The sequence below is a fragment of the Tenrec ecaudatus genome, chromosome 11 (genome assembly GCF_050624435.1).
Source record: "Tenrec ecaudatus isolate mTenEca1 chromosome 11, mTenEca1.hap1, whole genome shotgun sequence".
Classification (NCBI taxonomy): domain Eukaryota; kingdom Metazoa; phylum Chordata; class Mammalia; order Afrosoricida; family Tenrecidae; genus Tenrec; species Tenrec ecaudatus.
The window spans coordinates 43880732-43906025 of NC_134540.1; positions in this window are offsets into that span (position 1 = coordinate 43880732).

The following is a 25294-nucleotide window of genomic DNA, read 5'->3' on the forward strand; positions in this document are numbered from 1 at the left end:
GAATAAGTAAATTATGTGTAATAACAGATAAAACATAAAATTGTAGATTAGCGTTTTTCATTGTCTCTTAATTGAATTGTCTTGATATTATTTAATTTTAGGTGAAAGAATTCAAAGATTTTAGGAAAGCACAATATACTAGAAATACTATTTTCATCTGATTAGTATTAAATTTTCTTGATAAACCAGTATATTTTTATTACCTGTTTCCTGTTTGTTCTGTTTAGCTTATTGATAATGTTTATACTTGCTTTACAAATACAATTATTATATGATAGTTAACTCCATTTTTAATAAAGAATATGGCATAGCCTACAGTTTCTACAACTGAAGGGAAAATAGACACAATTGTGTATTGTTCTGTCAAGTTCAAAACAATTGAGTAAAAGGAAAATTGATTATGTGATAAAGCACAAGTGTCACTATTTTCCCTTGAGGGAGTATGTCTATTTTTTCTAAATAAATACAGGGTCTATTTATTTCTAATACATGGTTGATACATTATAGATATCTAGCAGAATATATTCACAAAAATATATTTTACTGCTACACCATAATCATATCTCTCTAGCTATAGTTTGATGTTATTTGTGATTTTTTGTTTATTCATCTGAAACATACATTGACAATTAGCAACTTCTCTTATTTTAGAAGTGTCTTCTTTCTTAGTCCAGCCTACATAATGATGTCAGGAAATGATGTACTTGTTTTAGGGCACACAAAACAGGACTTTATAAGAAGATCATGTGATCAGGGTTTATAATCTCAGGGGATACTGCAAGAATCTTTCATCAGAGATTGATTTTTACAAACTGAATTTACCAATTCATTATGAATGAATGATGCATATTGAAAAAGTATGAATGAAAGAACTGCGTAATAGATTGTTAGTGAACACAGAGTCCCTCTGACTCATGGCGACTTTTGGTCTATGCAATAGAAAAAGCATTACCCTCTTCTCTGCCACTTGTATGATCATTGGTATTAGTGCACTCTTGTGGTCACAGTGTATTTTCCGTGCCTTCCAATCTAGAGAGCTCATCTTCCAGGACTAGATGGGACAATTTTCAGTTGTAGTCTATAGAGATTCCATTGGCTAATTTTCAGGGATGAATCTATTGGTCTTGGTCCACAAACAATTGTGTTCTGGTCTTTCTTTAGTTTGGAAGCTCCACTGAAGCCTGAAGCTCCTGATCATAGTTAAGTAGTAGAGGCATAACTTCCAGATCAGAGCAACATGCAAGTCACTGGCCTACAACACACTGACAGCTGAAATGCCTAAGTTACATGTTAAATCAGCAAGAAGACCATATGGATCGCTGAAAGCATTCATTAAAAATATCCACAAATCTCCGTAAGGAAGCTAATGCATGGCAAGCGATAGGCTATGAAGACAAGCTTCCTCTGTTTCAGAATTTGGTCTGGATCAGGTTTGATTTGTACAGTTCAGCCAGCAGTGCAAAGGGTCCTTTTAATGATGCATATTCCTAGACATAAATGTCAGAAGATTTTATTAAAGGAAAACAGAAGAGTGCAAACATTTCCAGAACCTTTCCTTTGAAAGAATGACCTTCTTGCCTCTACTCATTAATTTAAAACCATCACCCCCACAAAAAAGCAAGACTCCATTTATCTATAGGCTAGTGGCTGGTAATTGACATTTCTCAGTAACCTCATCAATTTTAAGCCCTTTCAGCCACAGACAAATGATCTTTGATTGACTCTAGTAGAGAGTCTCTAAATTTCTTAATTTGCAATATTTAGGATGTTCTATCAACGTCGTCACACTACATAATCTTGCCTATAGTATCACTTAGCAAATTGCACATAGTAGGCATTCAAACTATGTTTCTGAAATTATCAATGCTTGAAAAATAAAATTTATATATGAAATATAGTATTAGAGAGCATTAATTCATGCAATTTCTAAATCAACATCTATGCCATTATTTGGATCCAGAGCTTCCATTGATAGATATTGGTTGTCAATTTACACCCGAGAATATGAACAATGATAGATATATGGGTGACTTACTAAAGGCATACATATCAATTGGGATAGATAGATTAAAAACCTGTTACATGTACAAAATAAAATCCAGAGTAATTTGAAAGAAATACACATTTGACTATAAATACATACATGAGTAAGGTATATATAATAACAGTATATGAGCAAGTAGATGGTGATTGCACATTGCGCTGCAGTCCGCAAGGTCAGCAGGTCGAAACCACCAGCATTTTAGTAATGGACGTTTACAGCTTTTTTTTTCTTCAAATTTTGCATATTGCGATAACAGCATATAAATGTTCTGAAGGTTTTTCTCCATTCATATAATTAAATTCAGCTCTATTCTGAATTAGGGCAGTGTGTAGCATTGCCTGAGAAGGTTCTTTTTTGTCACAGTGGATTTTTCTGTAAAAGCAGTTTTGCCAGAACCTCGTTTTATGGAGATGGCTGATGTAAGAGAAGAGCATGCAGCTGTGAAATATGGCTTCCTACTCAGCAAAAAAAGGCCACAGACACTGTTGTGATGTTGAACACAAAGCACAATGACTGTGCTATGGGAAAGTCTCAAGTGTTCCAGTGGTTTTCTCATTTCAAACAATGTGAAATGTCCATTGATGACAAACCTCATTCTGGACGTCTGCAAATTTCCTGAATGGAAGAAAATGTAGACAAAATTTGTGCGCTTGAGCTCAAAGACCAACAACGGACCCCTGAGGAAATGAGGACATGATTTGGAATATCCTGGAGCTCGGTTCAGCAAACTTTAATGGAAGATTTGGGAAGGAGAAGGGTGGCTGTAAAATTTGTGCTTCAGGTTCTGAACGACCAGGAAAAAGAGCATTGAAAATACAGCTCCGAAGCGACCCACACTTTTTTCCAAGGTCATTACTGGTGACAAGACACAGTGCTGTTCTTATGACCCCAAAAGCAAACCTCAACCAAGTCAGTGTAAGACACCATTGTCCCCTCGCCCCACAAAAGTTCATCAAGTGAAATAAAAGATCAAAGCAATGCCCATTTGTTTTTATGACATGAGAGGGACAGTGCATTTGGAGTTCATTCCACCAGGTCAGACTGTTAATCAAACTTTCTATTTAGAGGGTCTGAAAAGATTATGTAATAGTGTGTGACAAAAGAGGTCTGGTTTGTGGGGACAGGTTTTGCAACCATGACAATACACCTGCTCATGCAGGAATGCCTAACATTAAACAAAATGAAAACACTGTACTTATACCTATTCTATTTGAACCTGAACCACATGGTTATTTTGATCAACAACAGAAACGTAGACATAATAATTAATTTGATACCATCCCAAACCAGCAAACAATGCCTAGAATTTAATGGCCATGTGATTGTTAGGTGCTGTTGACTTGGCACTAACTCAGAATGACCTATGACAACGATACAAAACACAGCACCTTACTCCCAAATGCAGTCCAATTTGAAGCCATCATTGCAGTGATTACAGTTGGTAAAAATAATGAAGAAAATTAAGAATTTTTAAAAAGTTAATCTTGAGAAAGTAGAATTATCATTCTATTTGGCGATACTTTTGGTGTGTATTTACAATGCTGTCTTTCTTAAATTGAGTAGTAATTACAAAATGGCTTATACGGATTAGGTATAGGACTGCTAACTGTAAGGACTGTGGTTCAAAACTATCAGTCACTAACAGGGAGAGAAATCAGCCTGTCCTATAAAAATTTGCAGATTCAGAAACCTAATAGAGGGTCACTGTGTGTCAGAATGGACCTAATGGCAGAGTTTTATGTGTTTGATTATTTACATTAAAGCTTTGTAAACTTTTTATTGGTTCTATATTTAATATTAATAAAATAGTAATAGCAAATGGAAGATGATAAGCACTAGGCACATTATGAGACCATCTATGTTCAGTGGAGGCTGTGGGGCATATACAAATGTCTCTGTCTGCATATGCTTAGAAAATATGTTGAAGGACAACTAGTAAGCTGAAAAAAAAAAATGGCTGCATTGTGGAACGGCATGCGGTTCCAGTATGGGGGTTGTGGGTGGTGGTGTGTGTTTGTTATTATAGACTGTATTTGCACTATTTATTTTTATTTGCCTTTTATTTTACCGTTTGCATGAAGACATTTTAAATTTAAAACTTAGTATCCATGTCGCTATCTCTTCCATTTCATTTGCATTAACAACAGAAGTGAAGGAATAAATAAGAGGCAGTGCCCTTAGCGTCATCAGCCAAAGTAGCAGTTGGCTGACCCTCTCTCTACTGTTCTTCCTGAAGAATTCTTCTTCAGTCATTTGATAGAAGGGATAAGCTTTTGAAAATACATTTTTATTCTCTTGTTAAATCAGCAAAAGATGAGTTATGTCTATTTTCTCTTGATTGTATAAAGTATGACAGTTTTAACTGATTGAAAATATGTGAAGTCTAATACAGAAAAGTTTTCAATTAACAACTTTGAAATATATTATTTGGGATTAATCAAGTTTCACTACATAAACTTTTATAATATATAGCAACCACTGTAAATAGTAAATTGACTTAAACTCATAAAAATTTTAACAAAATGAATTGTATGAGCTTCTGTTTCTTCATTTCTCATTATAGCCACGTTATATTTCTTAGTGAACCTGAGGAACCTAACACCAGAGTAAAAATAAGTAATATTAAATGCATTTAAAATTTAATCGTAAAACATTTCATTTAAATCTTATTTGCTTGTGTAATGTAAAGATCATTTATTTTCAAATGCAGAATATATGTAGAAGTCCAATGACAGTTTTATCATCAATATGCTTTGTTTGCATGGGAGCGAATGACCCACCTCTTTCTTACTTGGTTATAGCTGCTCTATTGCTTCAATATGAGGTGAGAGGTGACTCGGCTGACTCTTCATCCCTGCTTTCAGACTTCAGGGAAATGTTCAGATGTCTTCTGAAATCCAAAGTCTATTCTCACCTTGTTTTATGAGAGCGACACACAATAAGTAATGATGAATGAGTTTCTCCTTGTGGTCATGAACTTTTGCAGAAATGCTCCATTAAGTTTAAATCTTTTGAAGATATTGTGCCTCAAAGGTGCCAGCAGAGAAAGAAGCAATCCTCTATATCTTAAGGTGATGCTTCAGCATTCGACTCTATAAGTGAGAAGTTGAAAACTTTCTTCAGCTTTAATTTATATAGTTGTATCACCCCTGGTACTACTCATGAGAAAAGCCAATATTCTACAATACTCCTATTGAAACTTGATACAGGGATATTTAGGCTTAAATAGATTCAGAATGCTTGGTTGGCACCCAACATTTTGAAATTATTTTAATATACAATATATGCTGTGCACTTTATTTAAAGTCATTTACCTCTCATCGACATTACTGATCAAGATTCAATGAGCATTTGCTATAACAAAGGAGATAAGAAGCTTACATGAAAATTTGGCTTAGAAACAAGAACAAAATTGGTCTGCTTACTTTCCTCGGCTGATGATCTTTGGGACTTCTTGAACAGGAGAACCCGCAATGACTACTGCAAAGTCTATAACCGTTGACATCTGGCCATTCGGTGCTAGATTCTTCAGCTATGGGATCTGGGAGCAGAGAAATATAAGAATACAGAAGAATGTGCTAGTGTCTTGTCTTCATATTTTCTTTTGTCTCTTCTGAAGACTGAAGTCAATTTCACTCTACTTACGAGAGAGAAGCCATTTTGTTTCATGTTGTTTGAGAGTCTACAGGTAGAGGAGCAAAAGACCAGATATGACATTACGAAAACATGGGGGCACATTGCAGGGAGGATTCGGGTGCAATTTTCTATCTTCAACTTGGTTTTAAACTTGTTGTTGCTCAGGTTTTATCAGGTCTGAAACAGACATGATACATGCCTAAGGAATTTTTGTATTCTTTTGTCTGTGTTTTTAATTTAAAAAAGAAATCTATATGATGCAGCAGATATTTAATGATCCGAAAGTTTAAAAAATTTAATGAAAATAAATATAGTAATATGTATGTGAAATATTAAGAAATATATTTTAGTATTATTGTGACCTAAAGTTCTGTAATATGACCTTTATTTTAACCATTATTTTAAATTTCCCATATCTCTAGTTACGGACTTTATAGATGATAATAATCCAACAACCATCTATTGCAGTGGTTTCAACTTTCCTAATGCCGAAACCCTGTAATGCAGTTCATGTGTGGTGAAACCCAAGCTTAAAATTATTTTCGTTGCTACTTCATAACTGTCATTTTGCTACTGTTATGAATGAGGCAACCCCTGTGAAAAGGTAGTTGGACCCCCAAAGGGGTCACGACCCACAGGTTGAGAACCACTGATTTATTGTTTTTTCTCTAACTTCATTTCATGTCACTCTTTATCTACCTTTCTGAACTATGGACATAATTCTCTTTTTTATCCATTGATTCACTTCTGATATGATAAGACCCTGTGATATATTGTCATAATGTCAACTAGAACAAACTTATTCACATTCTTCACAGAATTTAAAGTTTAATTGGGAAAATGGCTAAAAGTAAACAAAGAAAATGGTTAAAATGATGGTCAAATTGAGGTAAAATATTGAGGACTTGTGATCAAGGGGTAGCTTGTTCTGTTGTGTGGAGGGAGAGTAGCCATTTGTCAGAGCCAACTCGATGTCACAACACCAACGTGAGTAGAAATGCCCCTTGAAACATCAAAGTTCAGATTGGGATATGGTGTAATGAGAGAGAACCAACAATTACAGAAATAAATGATCATGAAGGCAAATAACTCAAGAGAGAGGATGAGAAACAACATGCATAAAATCGTTGTAGTCAAGGATTTATGTTGAGAAAATGATAGGAGAGTTCTTGCATAGACAGTAAGACAAAGAATAGCAAACTGGAAAGTTGAACACATTTCTCTTGAAACGTGTCTTACTGGTGAATAATAACTGGTGAAATATTAAAAGCATGTACATTACAATAAGGATCCGTGTAAAAATGGCCATCCCAATAAGCCCTAATAGGATCAGAGTTTTAGTCTATGTAATATGATGTGAAAAATTCACTGCCATCAAGCCATTTCCCATGGATAGTGACCCTGGAGGCCAGAGCAGACGGGGTTCCATGAAGACTGTAACTTCGTGGAAGCAGGAAGCCTCATCCTTCTCCGGGGGGCGGTGGTGGAGAGCTTAGAATGGTAGCTGTGCTGTTGGCCAGCCAACTTGTAACCCACCTTGCCATAAACGTGCATAACAAGATAAGAAAAGGTAAAGGAAAATCATAAAAATATCCAAAAATGCTCTTACGTTTAGTAAAAGTAGTTCAGCAAAAGTGTAAGATATATGTGAATGCTCATAGAAAAACAATTATCTCTCATATCAGTAAAAATAAACACATATACAGATTAAAATATATTGAATTAAGTATAATGAATTTCTTTTTAAAAAGAGTACCTAAAATTAACTAAAAAGCAAATTAAATAATAATTGTGCAATGTCCAATAAGCCTTATGGGTTAGAATTTTAACTGAGAGATGACTATTAAAGGTAAATGGAGAACCACATGTTTATGAATGAGAAGCAGTGATACCATAGAGCTGTGATTCTCCTCCAATAAATCCATCTTAATGTAATATTTCTATCATAGAAATTCATAAAAACATTCTGAATTTTTTAAATGAAAATACAATTCTAAATGAGAAAGAATAGCCCAGAAAATAGTGAAAAAAACAAGAATAATGAGGAAATAAATCTTTCCTTAGCAGAAAAAAAATGTATGATAGAGATATTATAATTGAAAAAGTCTCTGTTAATTTTGAAAGATGGAACCTATAGAACAACAGGAAAGAAATTTATAAGCCATAACATTCTATGGAATCAATTTACAATTAGAAAACTTCACGTCTTAAATTAGTCACGCCAATGATACATGTAATCACTTTATCAGATAAAACAAGAAACACTGCACAAAGGGGGTGAATGATCCAGTGCTGTATAAGCAACCAAGCAAAATAGCACATGGGAGTGAGTTTGAAGAGCAGGTTTATATAGTTTCACCCACCTAGAAGCTAGAATTCTAAATTCAGGTGTGGATCCAAGGTGATGTCCTTCTTCATTTATGATAAAAATGAGTCCCGTCCTTTCAGATTCCTTCGGTAACTCAGAATGCATTTATTTCCAAAACTCTTACCTGTATTAGATCTCAAAAAAAATTATTTGCAAAAGCAAAGCAGTTAGCATCTGATTTTTCAGAATCCCACAATGTTTTCCTCTCATGAAGTAAAGATGGATTTTACTGACAAAGTGTTCACTAGGTTAGAGGTCAACAGGAAATACAGGATAGATAAACTTTATCTGCACATATATGCACAATATATATATATGTGTGTGTGTATGCCTATATATGTATATACACTTATTTATAAACAAAACTTACATAAGTATATATTTATCCACCACTTACCTTTCATTTTACCATACTGTGGTGACTTGTGTGTTGCTGTGATGCCAGAAGCTTATGTCACTGGCATTTCAAATACCAGCCAAATTACCCAAATTGAACAAGTTTCAGGAGTTTCCAGAATTAGAATGGAGCCTGAAGAAGGATTCAGCTGTCCACTTTGAAGCAATTAGCAGCTAAAACTTTTGCATAACTTCAAAACATTTTCAAATACTGAAGGCCTAGTGAATGGAAACAGAACTTTGTCAGTACCAGAGGATGTGTTCTTCGGGTCAAAGGCACTCAAACTGTGACCGGCTCAAAGAGCTGCTTTCCCAAAGTAGAGTTGACCGTGGCACATGAACTGAGTAAAGCCTGTAAGAATAGAGCCTTTGGAATCTTCATGTGCTGAAGGGCACTACTCAAGATAAGAAGCAACTGCAAAATTCTATTAATAATCAGAAATTGGAATGCATGCCGTATAAATCTTGGAAAATAGAGACTCAAGATAGAGGGCCAGCGAAAAAGCAGAAGGCCCTCAGTGAAATTGATTGAATGAGACTGATTGATAGAGTGGCTGCAACAATGGACTCCAGGATAGGAACAATTTGGAGGACGGCTCAGGAGCGGGCAGTGCTTTGTTCCGTGGTGCGCAGCGTCGCTATGAGTAGGGACTGCCTCCATGGCCCCAGCAACATATATATTTATATACACCATTATAGAGTGCATATGCTATAGATACGGTATATACATTTCATCTAGCTCCATGCATGTTCTGTAGTTCTCAAAACTTTGAAGGGCATTTATTGCTTTCTTATTCATAATCAGTATTTTCAAAACTAGGGATTATACTCAATGTATCCTTTTGCTCAGCAGCTTCATCATGATTACTTGTCTGTTGTTTTAAGCGCAGTTGAGTTGGCTCTTCTTCATAAGGGCCCTTATGACAACAGAACAAAACAAGTCCCCATTACTGGACCATCCTCACAGTTGGTGTCATGCTAGATCCCATTGCTACAGTCACTTTGTTAAGCTAATTAGGGCCTTTGTTTTTTGTCACCGACCTTATACTTTACCAAACATGATGCTCATTTCCAGGGACTGATCGCTCCTCATAGCGTGTTCGAAGTACATGAGATGAATTCTCACCATCCTTGTTCCTAAAGAGCATTTTGATTGCACTTCTCCAAAGTTAGATTTGTTTGTTCTTTTGGAAGTCTACAGTACTTTTGGTATTCTGCAACAAGACCGATTCAACAACATCAAATCTCCAGTATTCCTTCTTCACTGTTCTGTTTTCACAAGCGTGTGAGGTCATTGGAAATACCTGACACCTTTGTTCTTGAATATGCTAAGTGGTTCTCGTGGTATACATTTGTTCAGTGCAGAACAGTTTAATCTCTAACTGCTACTTTCATAAGTAATAATTATGAAATTGAATAATTAACTATTTAAATCTTTTCTCCACTTACCATGATGTTGTCTACAGATCCAGTAATGAGGATTTTTGCTTTTTTTTTTTTACATTGAGTTGTAATCCATCCTTGAGACGGTAGTCTTTGATCTTTATTAGTAAGTGCTTCAAGTCCTCTTGCTTGCTGTCAACAAGTCAGCTTGTGCCATGTGCATATTGTTGGTTGCTAATGATCTTTCCCCATCTCGCAGCTATCTTCTATAATTAGTGTATAGATTGAACAATGATGGTGAAAGGACAAGTGTGTATCAAAAGGAAACAATACACATGTTCCTTCATTTTACATCATACTGTTGTTCTCTTTCACCAACTGCCACTAGGTCTATGGAAGTATTCTTTTTGGGTACAAATAAGTATTCTTGAATTTCCATTATTCGCAATGGATAGTATAGAATAGCATAATGTGGACACAGAGTAACCTGCTGTGCGTTTCTGAGACTGTAACCTTATTGGTACTCGAAATACCGATGGGTAGCTTTTAGCATCATAGCAACACACAAACCAGCACAGCAGGGCAAAGTGACAGCTGCGTGGTGGTAAATGCCTATGTATTTCCATGCTTAGATATTTCAAAAGAAGAACTTCAAAGCACTTTGGTGAGTTGCGGTGCATTTGTGTATCTGTGCTAATGCTTTTGCAGCATCTTTTGAAAGTTAAATTTACATCACATCTAGTAGCCTGTGAATTCATCTTATTTGGATCCACAATTACACTTGGAAGTAGTAGTGAAGAAATCCCAGGGCATGTGGCATTGGGCAAATCTTCTGAATAAGACCTCGTTCAAGTGTTGAGGAGCAAGAGGGTCACCTTGAGGACTAAGGTGCATCTGATCCAAGCCAAACTATTTTCAAGGGCTTCATGTGCATTTGAAAGTTGGATATTGAGGAAGGAAGACCAAAGAAGAATCAATGAAATTGAATTATGGTGCTGGTGACATATAATACAAGTCCCATGGACTCAGAGAAGAACAATTAAATCTGTCCTTGAAGGAGTACAGCCAAAGTGTTCCTTGGAAATGAGGGTGGAAGGACTTTAGCTCAACTGTTTTGGACAGGTTTGCAGTAGAGACCATTTTCTGAAAAAGGACATCCTGCTTGATGAGGTGGAAAGGCTAATTAGAGAGATAAATGAATAAATAAAGGAGGAAGCCCCTTGACAAGATGGCGCAACATAGTGGCTGCAACCATGGCTGCCAGCAATTGCCAGGACAGCGCAGGAGTGTCCAGCACTTCATTCGGTTGCATGTCGGGTAGCTCTGCAGCAGAGCCAATTCAGCAGCTCCCAACAAGGACAGCAACTGATGCCGGTTCTCATCCTCTGTCTGTCGGAGCCCAAGCCTCTCTCTACACTGTCTTCTGTTCAAAATTAAAATAATGTTTCTAAATTTTCCCTCACTTTTGCTTGGGCTCACTTTGTCTCTCTTCCTTTCTATCATTGTCTCTCATACCATTGCATCGGTTGATACGATCGTGGATTCTTACGTAAGAAAGCCCACCAGCTAGTTATATAATCCACGTCCAGTATCACCCAGTTAATGACCCTCAGCTTCCATGTGGCTTTTCTAGCAGTTCTTTTATTGCAGACTCGTTGTCAGGCTTTATAGTGGTAGCGCATAAGACGGCTTAGACAACTTTTATCCCTACCGGGCACTAAATTTATAGTAGTTTTTATTGCTAGTCCTCTCTCTGTTGATTTTTTTTAGATCATTGATAAATGAATCGGTTTAACTAACAGAGAGCCTAATAAACATCCATTTAAATAAGTAATTACTTTATTTATCCTACCCAACGAAATCCCTAGAAAGGCAGTTAAGCGGTAGCACAGTAATCAATTGAATGCAGGTAGTCATTCTCATCTGACGTGTCTGGCTCGCCATTCTCAGAGTCAGGCTTCAGCCACCTTGTGCTGCCTTGTGGTTTTCAGCATGATCGCACATTCCCAGATATTGGAATAGGAAGATGAACCCTTTTATATTGGTATTCATTTTCCTTTTCACCCAGGACATGACTCGTTCCACAGGGATTTTTATCCAGATCCTACAGGATAGAAAGAAGTGCATCATAAGATCGCTTCTAGCTGTGGGGTATTTGAGAAATGGAGCTTTCATCTACCACGAGGGCACCATTAGTAAGGTGCGCCGTGAACCCACTGGTTTCCGTGGCTTTCCTTTCCGTTCTCTAACCTTCTTCTCTCTGAATCTTTCACTGCAGTCCCTCCTGATGTCTAGTTCCTCAGTAATTTGATTATGTTTTACTTTGCCCAGCAATTAAGGATCTGCAAAACCTAGGTTATAAGTGAACATAACGTCTTATATTTTACATAGTTGCTTTGTAAATTTGAGATTTATTTTCATGTCATATCATTTTCATCAGTATCTCTCCCTGAAAAAACCTTAACATTAAAATGGACCTGAGAAATGTTGAGGGCTCTTCATTTTGAGGGAATAATATAGTCCAATCTAGTAAATATATATCACAAGTAAACAAAGCAATAGCAACAACAACAAAAACAAAGCCTTGTAATAAACCTATAGAAAAGCACACCTTATTTAATTAGAAAACTGGTCATTATATCTTTCTGGTTGTTAGTGGTTGCCAGCTTTCTGGTTTTAATTTCTGCCTCTCTTTGACATTTTTAATTCCCTAGCATCCTATTTGTATCTATTGAATTGTTGAAAGAAGATGATGTACATAGAATTACATTAAAATCGCTGAAAGCCAAAACGTAGTAAGGTTAAATTCTGTCAGAGGACATTCTGTTTCCCACTGAAATGAAGGAGAGGAAAGTTCTCAGACTCGAGCGCTGCATATGGGAAAATCTTGGGGACCAGCGAAAACAAGACGGGCCAGTGGACTCCCAGACCTCACAGGTGACACTGTATTTGTTTTAGAATTTAGCTCTATATTAGATCCGCAGCTTTAAATCGTTTTCTGGCTGTCTTTGATTGTCCGCTGACTTATCTGTAAAATGTCAATGAGAGCGCAGCACACAAAGTGAGAGGTGAAGGCTGGCACACAGAACGAGCGGACAGCATCTTCCTGGGCTTTTCATCGATCAAATCAAGCATTATTTCTATAAACAAAATCTTGTAATTACAGATTTGAGAGCCACACACGAGAAATTTAAACGGGACCCTAAAATATATTTAACAGAAAAAATGAGGCAACTTCCAACACTCGTAGAAAAATTGTTAATTTTTCAATGCATTTTTCCATGAACTTTTTGAAGTCCCCTCAGATATCTTCCCTTGTGTGTTTTAGTTTAGTGTTTCTCAATTTACACACGTGCCTCTTTTCTTTACAACTCATTTTTAGGCTTATTAAAAGCTCTACATCCTACATGGCTTTGTCATGCTTCACTTTGAAGGCTAGAATTTCCACCTCTGTCCTGACAGTTGAAGTCTGCAGTGGCCAAAGTGGTACCTAGTGAAAAGGTATACCAAACACGTAAGACTCACATAATCGTATCCTATATTTAACCTTCTTTCCTTAAGTTATCCATGTACTAGCAGCAAATTGCACTTATATATATACTTCTTTTCTGTCTTAAATACTTCTTTCTTTTTTTAAAAAAATTATCTTGCCCTGTCAACTCATATATTAGGTCTTAAAGTCACAATTGTGGGTTACAACTTCCACGAGGCATTCTCTGAAGTCCTACAAAGTTACAGTTGCTGTAATATGTGTACCCAACTGAAGACACTTCTTTCATGAAGGCATTTGTCAAAATTTGTCCTAGTACTACTGTATATACTCGTGTATAAGCCGAGTGTTTCAGCACAAAAAATGTGCTGAAAAACTGGGGTTTGGCTTATACACGGGTCAGTGGTGCCCCAGTGAGGTGTAACATCTCACTGGGGACCCCGAGGTAACGGACGAGCACCCGTTATCTCACGGGTGATTGCCATTTCTCTGCTGTTCATTCAAAGCCCCGCTGGCACTGCAGGGCTTTGAATGTTTGTTTACTCACATCTAACCAATCAGAGTCATCTGATGACCTGTATCTTTAAATAAGCCTTTTAAAGATCATGTACGTAGGATGTGGCTTGAATGGATGTCATCTGGTCAAGCCCGACTAACAAAAGGAAGCAATCTCATGAAGTCTGACATAGAGTTAATAGAAAAGTGGACTCGAGATTCATGGAAGACATTCCAGAAGACATGGTGCGACCCATGCCTTCCAGACATGTAGTATTAGTAATGCTATGGATGGCAGTGAAGACTGCGCTTTGTATGAAAATGACAGCAGTGATGGTGATGACGGCGATCTCAGTGAGGACAGCATCTGTGATGACCTCACACCAGCTGAAGCTCTGCATTGGGATATGGATGATGATAAGGAATCCAGTTTTGAAGGATTTTAACTCCATTTTAGCTTGGTTGCTGATTGAGCTCAGGGAATAGTACTCTTAAGGTATCATTCTTGATATTGTTTTTGTTGAACCTATTTTCCACTTACTGTGCTGCTTTACTAATGTTAAATGACTTGTCCTTTTATTTATGTTTTGTATTTAAAATAAATATTTAAATACATTACCCCACTGATGTCTCAATTTTTAATAATTTTCATTTGTTTTGATTATTGAAACTCACCAATACCTTCTGCATTTTCCACCCTAGGCTTATACTTGAGTCAATCAGTTTTTCTGGTTTCCCAGGTAATAATTAGGTGCCTCGGCTTATACTAGGCTCAGCTTATATTTGAGTAGATACGGTTGTTTAAGCATGTGTCTTTGTGAAAATATCTTAAAGGTAGAGACTAGGTCTGGGTCAATAGTTGATTCAAATATCAGTTTATCTGAGAGAGAATACTCAGTACATACTTACTAAAATGATAAATGAATAGTTTGAAATCATGGAGAGTTGTGAATGCAGACTGCCTTTCTGTGTACTCTGACCAGCCTTGCACAAGGTTCTGAAGTATAATGAAAGTCTGCCATTTTACCACCTGAATTCCAGATATCTAGAACCAGAGGGGTTTTAGAAGCAAGCTGATATAAAATTTTCAAGTGGACAGCATGAAAGACCACAGAGAGTTATAACTTGTGTACAAGGAATTTTCCACTAAACTATGTTGCCATATTGATAAATGTGTTTTCAGAGATGAAATAATTGTTTAGACACCAAAAATTTAGTAGGATTATCATAAGAAAAAAATCATTGTTCAAGTTTGTATATATTCAGTGGCCAGTAATAATGGATATATTGGAAACAAAGGTATTTATTCGGAACAAAACTGCTGGATTATAGAAAGTTGTAAAGATTTTCTAAGGCTTGATGTCATTTTATATAATGATATAAACAGACTTTCAGAAGAATTGCTTTCTTGTGCCCATTTGCTCCACAGACACACAAATGTTCAAGAAAATACCACACACCAACACAAGAAAATACCACACACCAACACAAGAAAATACCACACACCAACACAAGAAAATACCACACACCAACACAAGAAAATACCACACACCAACACAAGAAAATACCACACACCAACACAAGAAAATACATACAAACATCCCTCTATCATTCAACCATTTTCCTGTTTACAGAGAAAAATTTAAGATAATAAAATGTGGGCATGTATTGTAGCACAAATAGGAATAGCCCTATTTCCTGATTTCCCAGTCATTGGTTTGACATGTAATTAAATATTTAAATCAGCGGATTAATTATTGAAGGAAACTAACAGAAGTATAACATGCACTGTGCCAGTCATCCATTAAAGTTATCAGAATGCGTTAAAGTTTACTGCTATTTCCACGGCAAGTTATCATAATTGTATCTACTACAGAAAGAAAAAAATATATTGGTTATATATATACATTAATTTTAAGAATGAAAATCAAAGAACTTAGTGAGACATTTTCAAGTTAATTTTCTTATTTATTTCTTAACATAGTGTTCTTCTATTTTGTAGAATCACTCTGTTGTTCCACAGTTTATACTTGAGAAATCTTATGTGGTAAATTCTAAGAAGAAAACAAAATTGTGGCTCTCTATTACTCCCAAAGTTTGCTATGTATGGCTATAGATTTTTGTCATGTTTTCAAAGCTATAAGAGTGGCCCTACTCAATATTTGCCTTTCCCTTCAGTTTTGAGGTGAATTCATTGAGATGATTCATAATTGGCACAAAAAATATTGTGACCTATTGATTCAACAGATATGTACTACCTCAACATGCATGCCAACTTTGTACCTGAAGGATTATAGGTAGAAGTAGTGATAGACTGTCACAGGCTTTCTCCTTTCATTGCCGGGGAAGTAACTCAGTTTTAAGGTTTAGTTCTGGAGATTGCAAAGCAAGATGACAAGTTTTGATTTTTGAATAGTTAATTTTTATCAACTATTAGTTTATACTTACATAAATTCTAGAAAGGAACCCTGTTGGAAATTTCAGTATCATTTGGATTGCTAAACACAATGTCAGCTGTTCAAATCCACCAGATACCCTGAAGGACAAAGGCGAGACGGTCTGCTCCCATAAAGATTTACAGTCTTGGAAACATGTACCATTGTTAAGTGTAAGCATGGCCTCCCTGGCAGTAGATAATGGCTTTGAAAAATAATGGGTTGGTTTTATACCTGATTTATAAGTTGCTATGAAATCAATTGTAAGTCATGGCTACCCCAGGCCTTTTAGAGTAAAACTGGATTCTTCATAGAGATTTCAGTGGCTAATTTTTTTCATTACTTTCATATTTAGTGATGTCTTCCTAGATATCTCTGGTTGGACTCAAACACTTAACCTTTTAGCTAACACCATTTACACCTCTCTGGGATTCATTTATAATAGATGCACTTTATAGGCATTCTTAGTATGTATATTTGACATCTTTGTTGATCTCATTTCAAGTAAAATATCTAAATATAATGTAACATCCTAATTATTAAATTATATAGCTGTGTGTTTGTGTGGGTTAAGGAAATACTAAACCCCCTTCTACTAAAATTTTAAATCTCTCCAACATTAATTCACCAAATGGGAGGAAGACAGATGAGACCTGCTGCAGTGTAATTTTAAACCTGTACTTTTGCTTAATGAACTTGTGATGGGGAGGTAAGTATAATTAGAGCTGTCAATATTGAATTCCAAATGTGCACTACACTACGAATTGAATTTAAATTTCTCTATCCCCACTTTGCCCTTCCCACCACCACTGGGAGGAAGCGAAGCACTTGACTGATGCTGTGGCAAATTGGATCCTAATAAGTATGATGCTTTACTGCTTCTTGTTTTTGCTAAGATACAACTGCAATATTTCAGAAGAACTCACCTGGGCATTAATTCAACAAGACATGTTGGTAGGAGCATGATATTTTGTACATTTTGATACCTCAATGAATGACTTGCATATAAAGCGGTCTGGCAGCTGGCTTGGATCTTTCACTGATGCACGTGTCAGTTCAACCTCAGCCTTGACTAACTCACCTCTTTGATTTAGAAATAATATTCCTCTCAGTGTCTCAAATTATTTGAGATGTATAAATATGTTTTTCTAATTTGAAAGTGTCAGATAGTGTTACTGATAAACATTCTTACATAGGGAGGAACAAATTTAGTAAGTCAACTAAAAAATATCAGCCATACTACAAGTTGTAAAAAGCCTGACTTAAAATTTTGAGCATCTTCTGAGAAATCAATATCGACATCATAAACCACGAAAAATATAAGATAAGACGTAAGGGTGATAGGATATATGCCAGGTGCTGGTGAGATCTAGCGCACCTAGAATCCACTGCAGCTAAGCATGCAAGTTGATGCAACTACTTTGGAAGATTTAATGATATCTACTAAATCTGAATATGTTTACCATGGCAGAACAAAAATGCATGCATCTGTGGCACAAAGATATATGCAAGCATGCTCACAGAAACCTTCCCTTAATAAATGCATATGACAAATATTCATCAACAGTAGAATGAATCCCTATGCTTTAGAATATATAAAATATGCAACACCATTGGCAATATGAATGGAGAAACCATTCCGATCTGTGATGATAGTAATGATATCAAAAAAAACAAAATTAAAAAAAAGAACCAAGGACAATTAGGGTCCATAGTGTTCAATTCCATTTAGAAAGAGTAAAATTGACTCTACCATGATGGGAGGCACTTCAGTGGTTCCTACTAACGGTTCCAAAGAATTGATGATGGTCTATAGCTGTATGTTAATTGTAGGTATGTAGGTGATTTTACTTCACAAAAATTCCCCAAGATTGAGAATTATTACATAGATAGTTTAGCCATGTATATCATACTTTTTTTAAGAAAAATGTTACTTTAGAAGGAGTATATTTGAAGTGCAACAAAGCTGGGAGATACCAATGGAAGAATAAATCCTTTGAAATGCTATAATTGACTTAGAAACATTTCTCCTTATGTTGTTTGCCAGTCTTAGGTATAATTTTTATTTCACATATGTTTTACTTTTAGTAAAAATTTTGTGTTTAGTTTACCATATGTGATAACACGAGAAAAAAATCTATATGCATTAGTATGTATCACTGTTACTGTATTCTCATAGTTTCTCAAGCTATCTAACATATACCAGGTTTATTCAAGTTAATAGTTTTAACAGCAACATTAGTTAAGTGCTTACTATATGTTGGCATTGCTGTATGTACTCTATGCACATTGATCCATTGGATTTTTACAATGACCCTCTGATTAACAAATATAATCTCTATTTTCAAGATGAGACAACTAAAGCACTTAGTAGTTTTCTAAGTTGTACTAGGGTGCAAGACTAGCAAGTGGTGACAACTAGATTGCAGAGATTAATTTTTAGCTACTCTGCTACAAAATGTTATCCATCGTTTGTCATGATCCACACGTGCAAGTGCCTTTGCATTGTCAACAAAACCTAACTTATGGTGAGCATCTTCTGTCAGCCAAGGTCCTGCCATCCCTCTGACAATGGACGTGATCTTCCTTGTTCCATGTTCTCTTCTGAATCGAAATGGAATTTCTGGAAGTTCCCTCTCATTGTATTGTTGCAATCATTTTTTTAATATCTTGAACAACATTTTACTTGCATGTGATAAAAAGAGACCGTTTGGTAATTTCCTCATTCTTTTGGATCACCTTTCTTTGGAGGGGCACACCCATGCATCACTTCCAAGGAACTGCCCAGGGAATAGTCTTACAAAGATTTAAAAATAAATACAGTGCTGAGAGGTCGTTAAAACATTTAATCAATAATCCATCAATTCCTGGAGCCTTGTTCACTGTTAATGTCTTCCGTGTAGCTTGGAATTCATGAGATGAAGAAGCAAGACCACATAATGCAATCATGTGTGGACTACTTGCAGAAATGGTGTTATAATTAACTAAGAGCAGTCACTAGATATAAAGCTCGACCTAGGAAGGCCAGCCATCTTAAGTAGACCATTTATGTTTTAAGAAAATGTTACACAAATTTACTTTAATAAAACGTGACTTTAAATGAAAAGAACACAAGAGAAGATGAAGTGAAAAAGACAAAATCCCCAAGTATAAATCCATCTATCTGTATTAATTACTTCAATGCTTGAAGTTTTTCATGTATGTCCATGTAAGTGTCTATAAGCACAGTAAAATTAATAAATGTATAGATTTGTCAATACACAAAGTTAAGGAAGATATGATGTTAGTATCTGTTATTCTGTTGCTTTCTTTCAGCAAATCTTAGAAACAACTATTTTAGAAGACTTATTTTTACTGTCAAAGTCAAAAGTCAATAGTAGGTGGTGGCTGAGAGTGACAGGGATAGTTCTGTTGGGATTCTGAAACATCTCACCTTAAACTGACTGACCACTGCCGTTATAACACTTTGACATACATCATTTTTGTCATATCTCTAAAATAAGCTCCTTGGTGACTCGGAATCTGACACATCAACATCCAATCTTCATTGCAGGACTTACCACCCCCCTTATTGAATCCACCGTGACATTGTGCGCCTAAATGTCATTGTGCTGAGATGCTGGGATGACATGTAAAGACTCCATATGAGATTTAGTTTCTCTTAAATGTTCATTTACATAGTAACTTAAAACTCTGATATGTAAGATTTATATTTATGAACTGTTCATACAAAAGAGATTTACTCAATTTAGTAATGCTCTCTCTGACATTTATAGAAAAAAAACAACAGCGATTTTTCTGAAATGGAAGCAGGCGGTGGGTGACGGAGGGGAGAAGGACAGCAATAGGTGCAGCTGGGGAGAGGATCTCGCCTTCTCATAAGATTCTATAATTACTTCTAAAAACCATATTTTAGGGTTTCCAACTCATGATAATTATCATTAATGAACACTTAATATGTTCTGGCACTATTCTAAACAAGTAAAAACACATTTCATTCAATACGTATGACAAAAAAAATGAGATATTTTTTACTACCATTTTACAAACAACCTAATGTTAAAAAGGTGTTTAATGACATAACCTTCACTTGTAAAAGATAACATTAGGTCTTAAAGCTGAGTCTTTTTACCTTCTTAGCTTGTGTTTTACAGTAGAAATTGAGGGTTATTGTTTGGTGGAGTAGAAAAATATGGACTAATTTGGATTGAAACAAGACAATTGTTCACATCTTTATTAAGTCTCTCTGGAAATAAGCATCCCTCTAGTATAATTTTTCATTAATTTCTGATAATATGATCTCTTCTAATTTAGTTCATTATAGCTCTCTAGGTTTAAAGTATGTTCATTTAACTAAAACTTCTGAATAATTAACAGTCAGTAGAAATTATGGTTCCTTGAAGTATCTGAAGTCAATACAGAAAACATTTGAGTGAGGATCACTGAATCTGGGTGTTCTCTTTGCCATCTTACCATGAAGTCAAAAGAGATATTATGATATTGTTTTTTAAATTGTGAAGAGGCAAAAAAACATCCAGAAGGAATCTTTGTATATTAATATATATGATAGACACATAAATAGATCAATAGGTAAATGATAAATAGATGGACATTGATTGATTTTAGCAAGTTGGTTCATTTGATTATGGTGAATGACCAATCAAATCCATAGAGCATGCAGTTGACTGTCAGGCAGGTTTTCTAAGTTATAATCCTGAGGAAGAAATATTTTTCTCAGAAGCCTCAGGGTTTTGCTCTTAACGCCTTTACTGATTGGATGAGGTGCACTCACATATAGGTGTGTATGTGTGTAGAGGGGGACATTTAAACTCTTATAAGTGTTAACCACAAGAATATCCCTTCAAAGCAACATCTAGATAAGGATTTAACCAAAATTCTGACCACCATAGTGTAGCCAAACAGACACATAAAATTAGCCATCACATAAAGTCAACCTACTTTTTGTCTCTTAAAATTCATATTTAAAGGAAACATTTACAGAAAATTTGACTGACTCCAAATTAGAAGAGTTTCATGTTAATATGACCGTCAATGGGTTTTCTCATTGCTTGAACTTATTTTGTTTGATTTTTCCAAATAAATCCTCATACTGCTGTTTTACTGCATTATTTCTGTAATAAAACTGTGACTGCCCCAAAATTATATGTGCAGTAGTGAGGCAAATATTTTAATACTCTCCTGGAATTATACACCATTGATTCTACCTTTTCATTTGTGCAATCACCGCTAATAGAAATAAATTCTTCATATTAAAAATTATTCTATCTAATTTCGGAGACTCAATCAACTCTGCCCTTATGTTAGACAGGGTTCTCTAGAGAAACAAAACCAGGACACTTATAAATATATGGATAGATAGTTTTATGCAGCATAAAAGAATATAACAGCTAACTAGTCCACACAGCAACACAGAGGGCTCTGTTCAGCTCACTTCAGTGGAACAGTTAATATACTGGAAGATCTATAAGTCACAAGGACTGCTGGGTCCAAGGACAAGGAAGCAGACAGCTGAGTCTTCCTTAGAGCAATGAAGGCAGTCCTACAGGTAACAAACAGCAGGGTGGGTCACCAACAGTCAGTAAGACGGCAGGATCGCCACAGTCCAGAAATCAAGCAATGCATATACCAGGAGTGTGGCAAAGCAGGTCTCTAAGGAATTTCAAGCTCTAGCAACACAATACATGGTTGGCAGTCCCACAGGTAGTGCAGCTCACAAGTTGAGGTGGAGAACTAGTAGTTTATTCATATGCTGATCCAATCACCAGAGAGCAAGAAAGAGGCAGGGTTTGTGGAGCCATTTATCTCTTTTCTCTCCAATCAAAATGTGACCTTATTAATCCACATGTTCCTATTGGCCAGGATGTTACAATAAGCCTACTTGTCACAGTCTACCCCTTGACAACTTGGCACCTGTACACAACTCTTTAGCCATGTATAATTCCCAGATATTAATGAAATCACATTTACACCTAACATCAAGCATCTATAATACATATAAATGAAAATATGCTGAATCTAATTGTATCTACTACATCATACATGAGCAAAGGAAAAATATTTAACAAGCACATATAAGGAGATAAACTGACAATCACAAACTTTACTTTTACAATTGATCATGTGCTCATAACTGATAGACTTCTTCTACTATCCATTCTGTATTACCTTTGCCCTCAGCAAGCACCTCAGCTGACTGCAGTTCTTTGCCTGGTAGGGTGACCCAGACCTTTATTCCTGAAGGGTCCACGTCATTAGATGTCCTGTCAAGATTGGGTTGCTGTAGTTTACCTTTTACTTTAATCATAGGGTATGGTAGTACTAAGAGACGGCCTATGGGATCTCCTGGATTCCAGACATATTCTTCTTTACCTCCATTACCTAACACAAATCCAATTTCTCATTGGTAATCAGATAATTCACAGCACTCAATACAGTGACACATTTCCCGACCAATTGATCCAAAGGCATGAGAAGCTCAAAGTGGCCAGGGGGCATTCTCAGCTGCCATTTTAGTGGAATCCGTGCTGTGTCTCCAGGTGGGAGAGTTCCTTTCTTTGGGACTAGGACCTCCAGGCATGAAGCGCATTGGGTTGCTGGGACAGGAACCAAAAATGTGCAAGTGGATCACTAGGAGTAATAGAGAGTGGTGCCACTCCCGCTTTCACCCCTTGGTTCCTGGACCCATGAATTCTGGCTTTGGAAGACCCAGCACCATATATTAACTGCTAGTTTAGAGCGTATACAGCCTCCTGGAGAACATTTCCCCAGGCCCCCAAGTTGTTGCCACCTAGATGGCACCATAATTGTGTTTTTAGAAGCCTGTTCCCTCACTCTGTCAAACCAACTGCTTCAGGATGATGAGGAACATGATACGACCAGAGGATTCCATGGACATGGGCCCATTGCTGCACTTCATTTGCTATGAAGTGAGTTCCTTGGTCTGAAGCATTGTTATGTGGATGAGGCATTATTTAAGTCTATGAATGGTAGTGTTAGCAGAAGCATTGAATTCGGGGAAGGCAAATCCATATCCAAAGTAGGTGTCTATTCCAGTAAGAACAAAACGCTGCTACCGGCATGATAAAAGTGTTCCTATAAAATCAACCTTACACCGTTTTGCCGGTTGATCTCAAGGAATGGCCCCATATATTGAACTCAATGTTGGCTTCTGCTGAAGGCAGATGGGGAACTCAGCAGTGGCAATGGCCAAGTCAGCCTTGGTGAGTAGAAGCCCATGTTGTTGCACCCATGCATAATCTCCATCCCTGCCTCCATGCTTACTTTGCTCATATGACTATTGGGCAATGACAGGAGTGGCAGAGGAAAGAGGAGGACCAGTCTCCACAGTTTGTGTCATCTTATCCACTTGATTGCTAAATTCCTCTTCTGAAGTTACACTTTGGTGAGCATTCACATGAGACATGATTGCCTTTATTTTCTTGACCCATTCAGAGAGGTCTATCCACATACATCTTCCCCACACCTCCTTGTCATCAATTTTCCAATCATGTACTTTCCAACTGCCTGACCATTCAGCCAAACCATTAGCCACAGCCCATGAATCAGTCAGTACACAATCTCACATTTGGAAATTTCTCCTTCCAGGCAAACTGGACAGCTACATGCACTGCTTGAAGTTCTGCCCATTGGGAAGATTTGCCTTCACCACTGTCCTTTAGGGAGATCCCAGAAATGCGTTGTAGTGCTGCTGCTGTCCACTTACGAGTGACACCTACATATCGTGCAGAGCCATCCATAAACCAAGCATGACTTTTTTGGTCTTCAGTTAAAGTATGGTAAGGAACTCCCCAGGAGGCTATAGGTGCAGACTGGGAGAAAGAAGGTAATGTGACAGGAGTGGAGACTGTGGGCATGTGGACCACTTCTCCATGCAGCTAATTTGTACCTTCAGATCGTGCTCTAGCCCGATCTCATATATACCACTTCCATTTAACAATGGAGTGTTGCTGCGCATGTCCAACATTATGATTCCGTGGGTCAGACAATACCCAGTTCCTGATAGGTAGTTCAGGCCTCATGGTGACTTGGTGGCCCATGGTAAGGCGTTCAGTCTCCACCAAGGCCCAGTAACAGGCCAACAGCTGTTTTTCAAATGGGGAGTAGTTGTCTGCAGAGGATGGCAGGACTTTACTCCAAAACCCCAACGGTCTATGCTGTGATTCACCAATAGGGTTCTGCCAAAGACTCTACACTGCATCTTTATCTACAATTGACACCTCTAGCACCATTGGGTCAGCTGGATCATATGACTCCCATGGCAAAGCAGCTTGTACAGCGATCTGAACCTGTTACAGAGCCTTTTCTTTTTCTGGGCCCCACACAAAATTGGAGGTCTTTCATGTCATATAACCTGATAAATATGTTGGAATAAAACACCCAAATAAAGGTTATGTTGCCTACAAAATCTGAAGATGCCCACTAGGCACTATGCCTCCTACTTAGCTGTTGGGTGGCCTGATTCAATTGCTTATTCTTCACTTTATTAGGAATGTCTCAACAAGTCCCTCACCACTAGACCCTTAGAAATTTTACTGAGGTGGAGCGTGCCTGAATCTTTGTTGGGTTGATTTCCCAACCTCTTGCATGCTGATGTTGTACCAATGAATCTAGAGTCTTTGATACATCCTCCGTAGTGGGTCCAATCAACATAATGCCATCAATATAATGGACCAGTGTGTCATTTTTCGGAAGAGACAGACGATCAAGTTCCCTTTGGACTAAATAATGGCACAGCATGGAAAAGTTGATGAACCCTTGAGGGAGAGTTGTGAAAGTGTAGTGATACCTCTGCCAGCTGATGGCACACTGCTTCTGGTGGTCTGTTGAGACTGGTATTGAGAAGAAGGCATTGGCCAGATAATAGCTGCATACCATGTACCAGGAGAAGTATTAATTAGCTCGAGCAATGTAATCACATCTGGAACGGCAGGTGCAATTAGATTTACCACCTGGTTAAGTTTATTATAATCCACTATCATTCTCCAGGATCCATCTATTTTGTATTT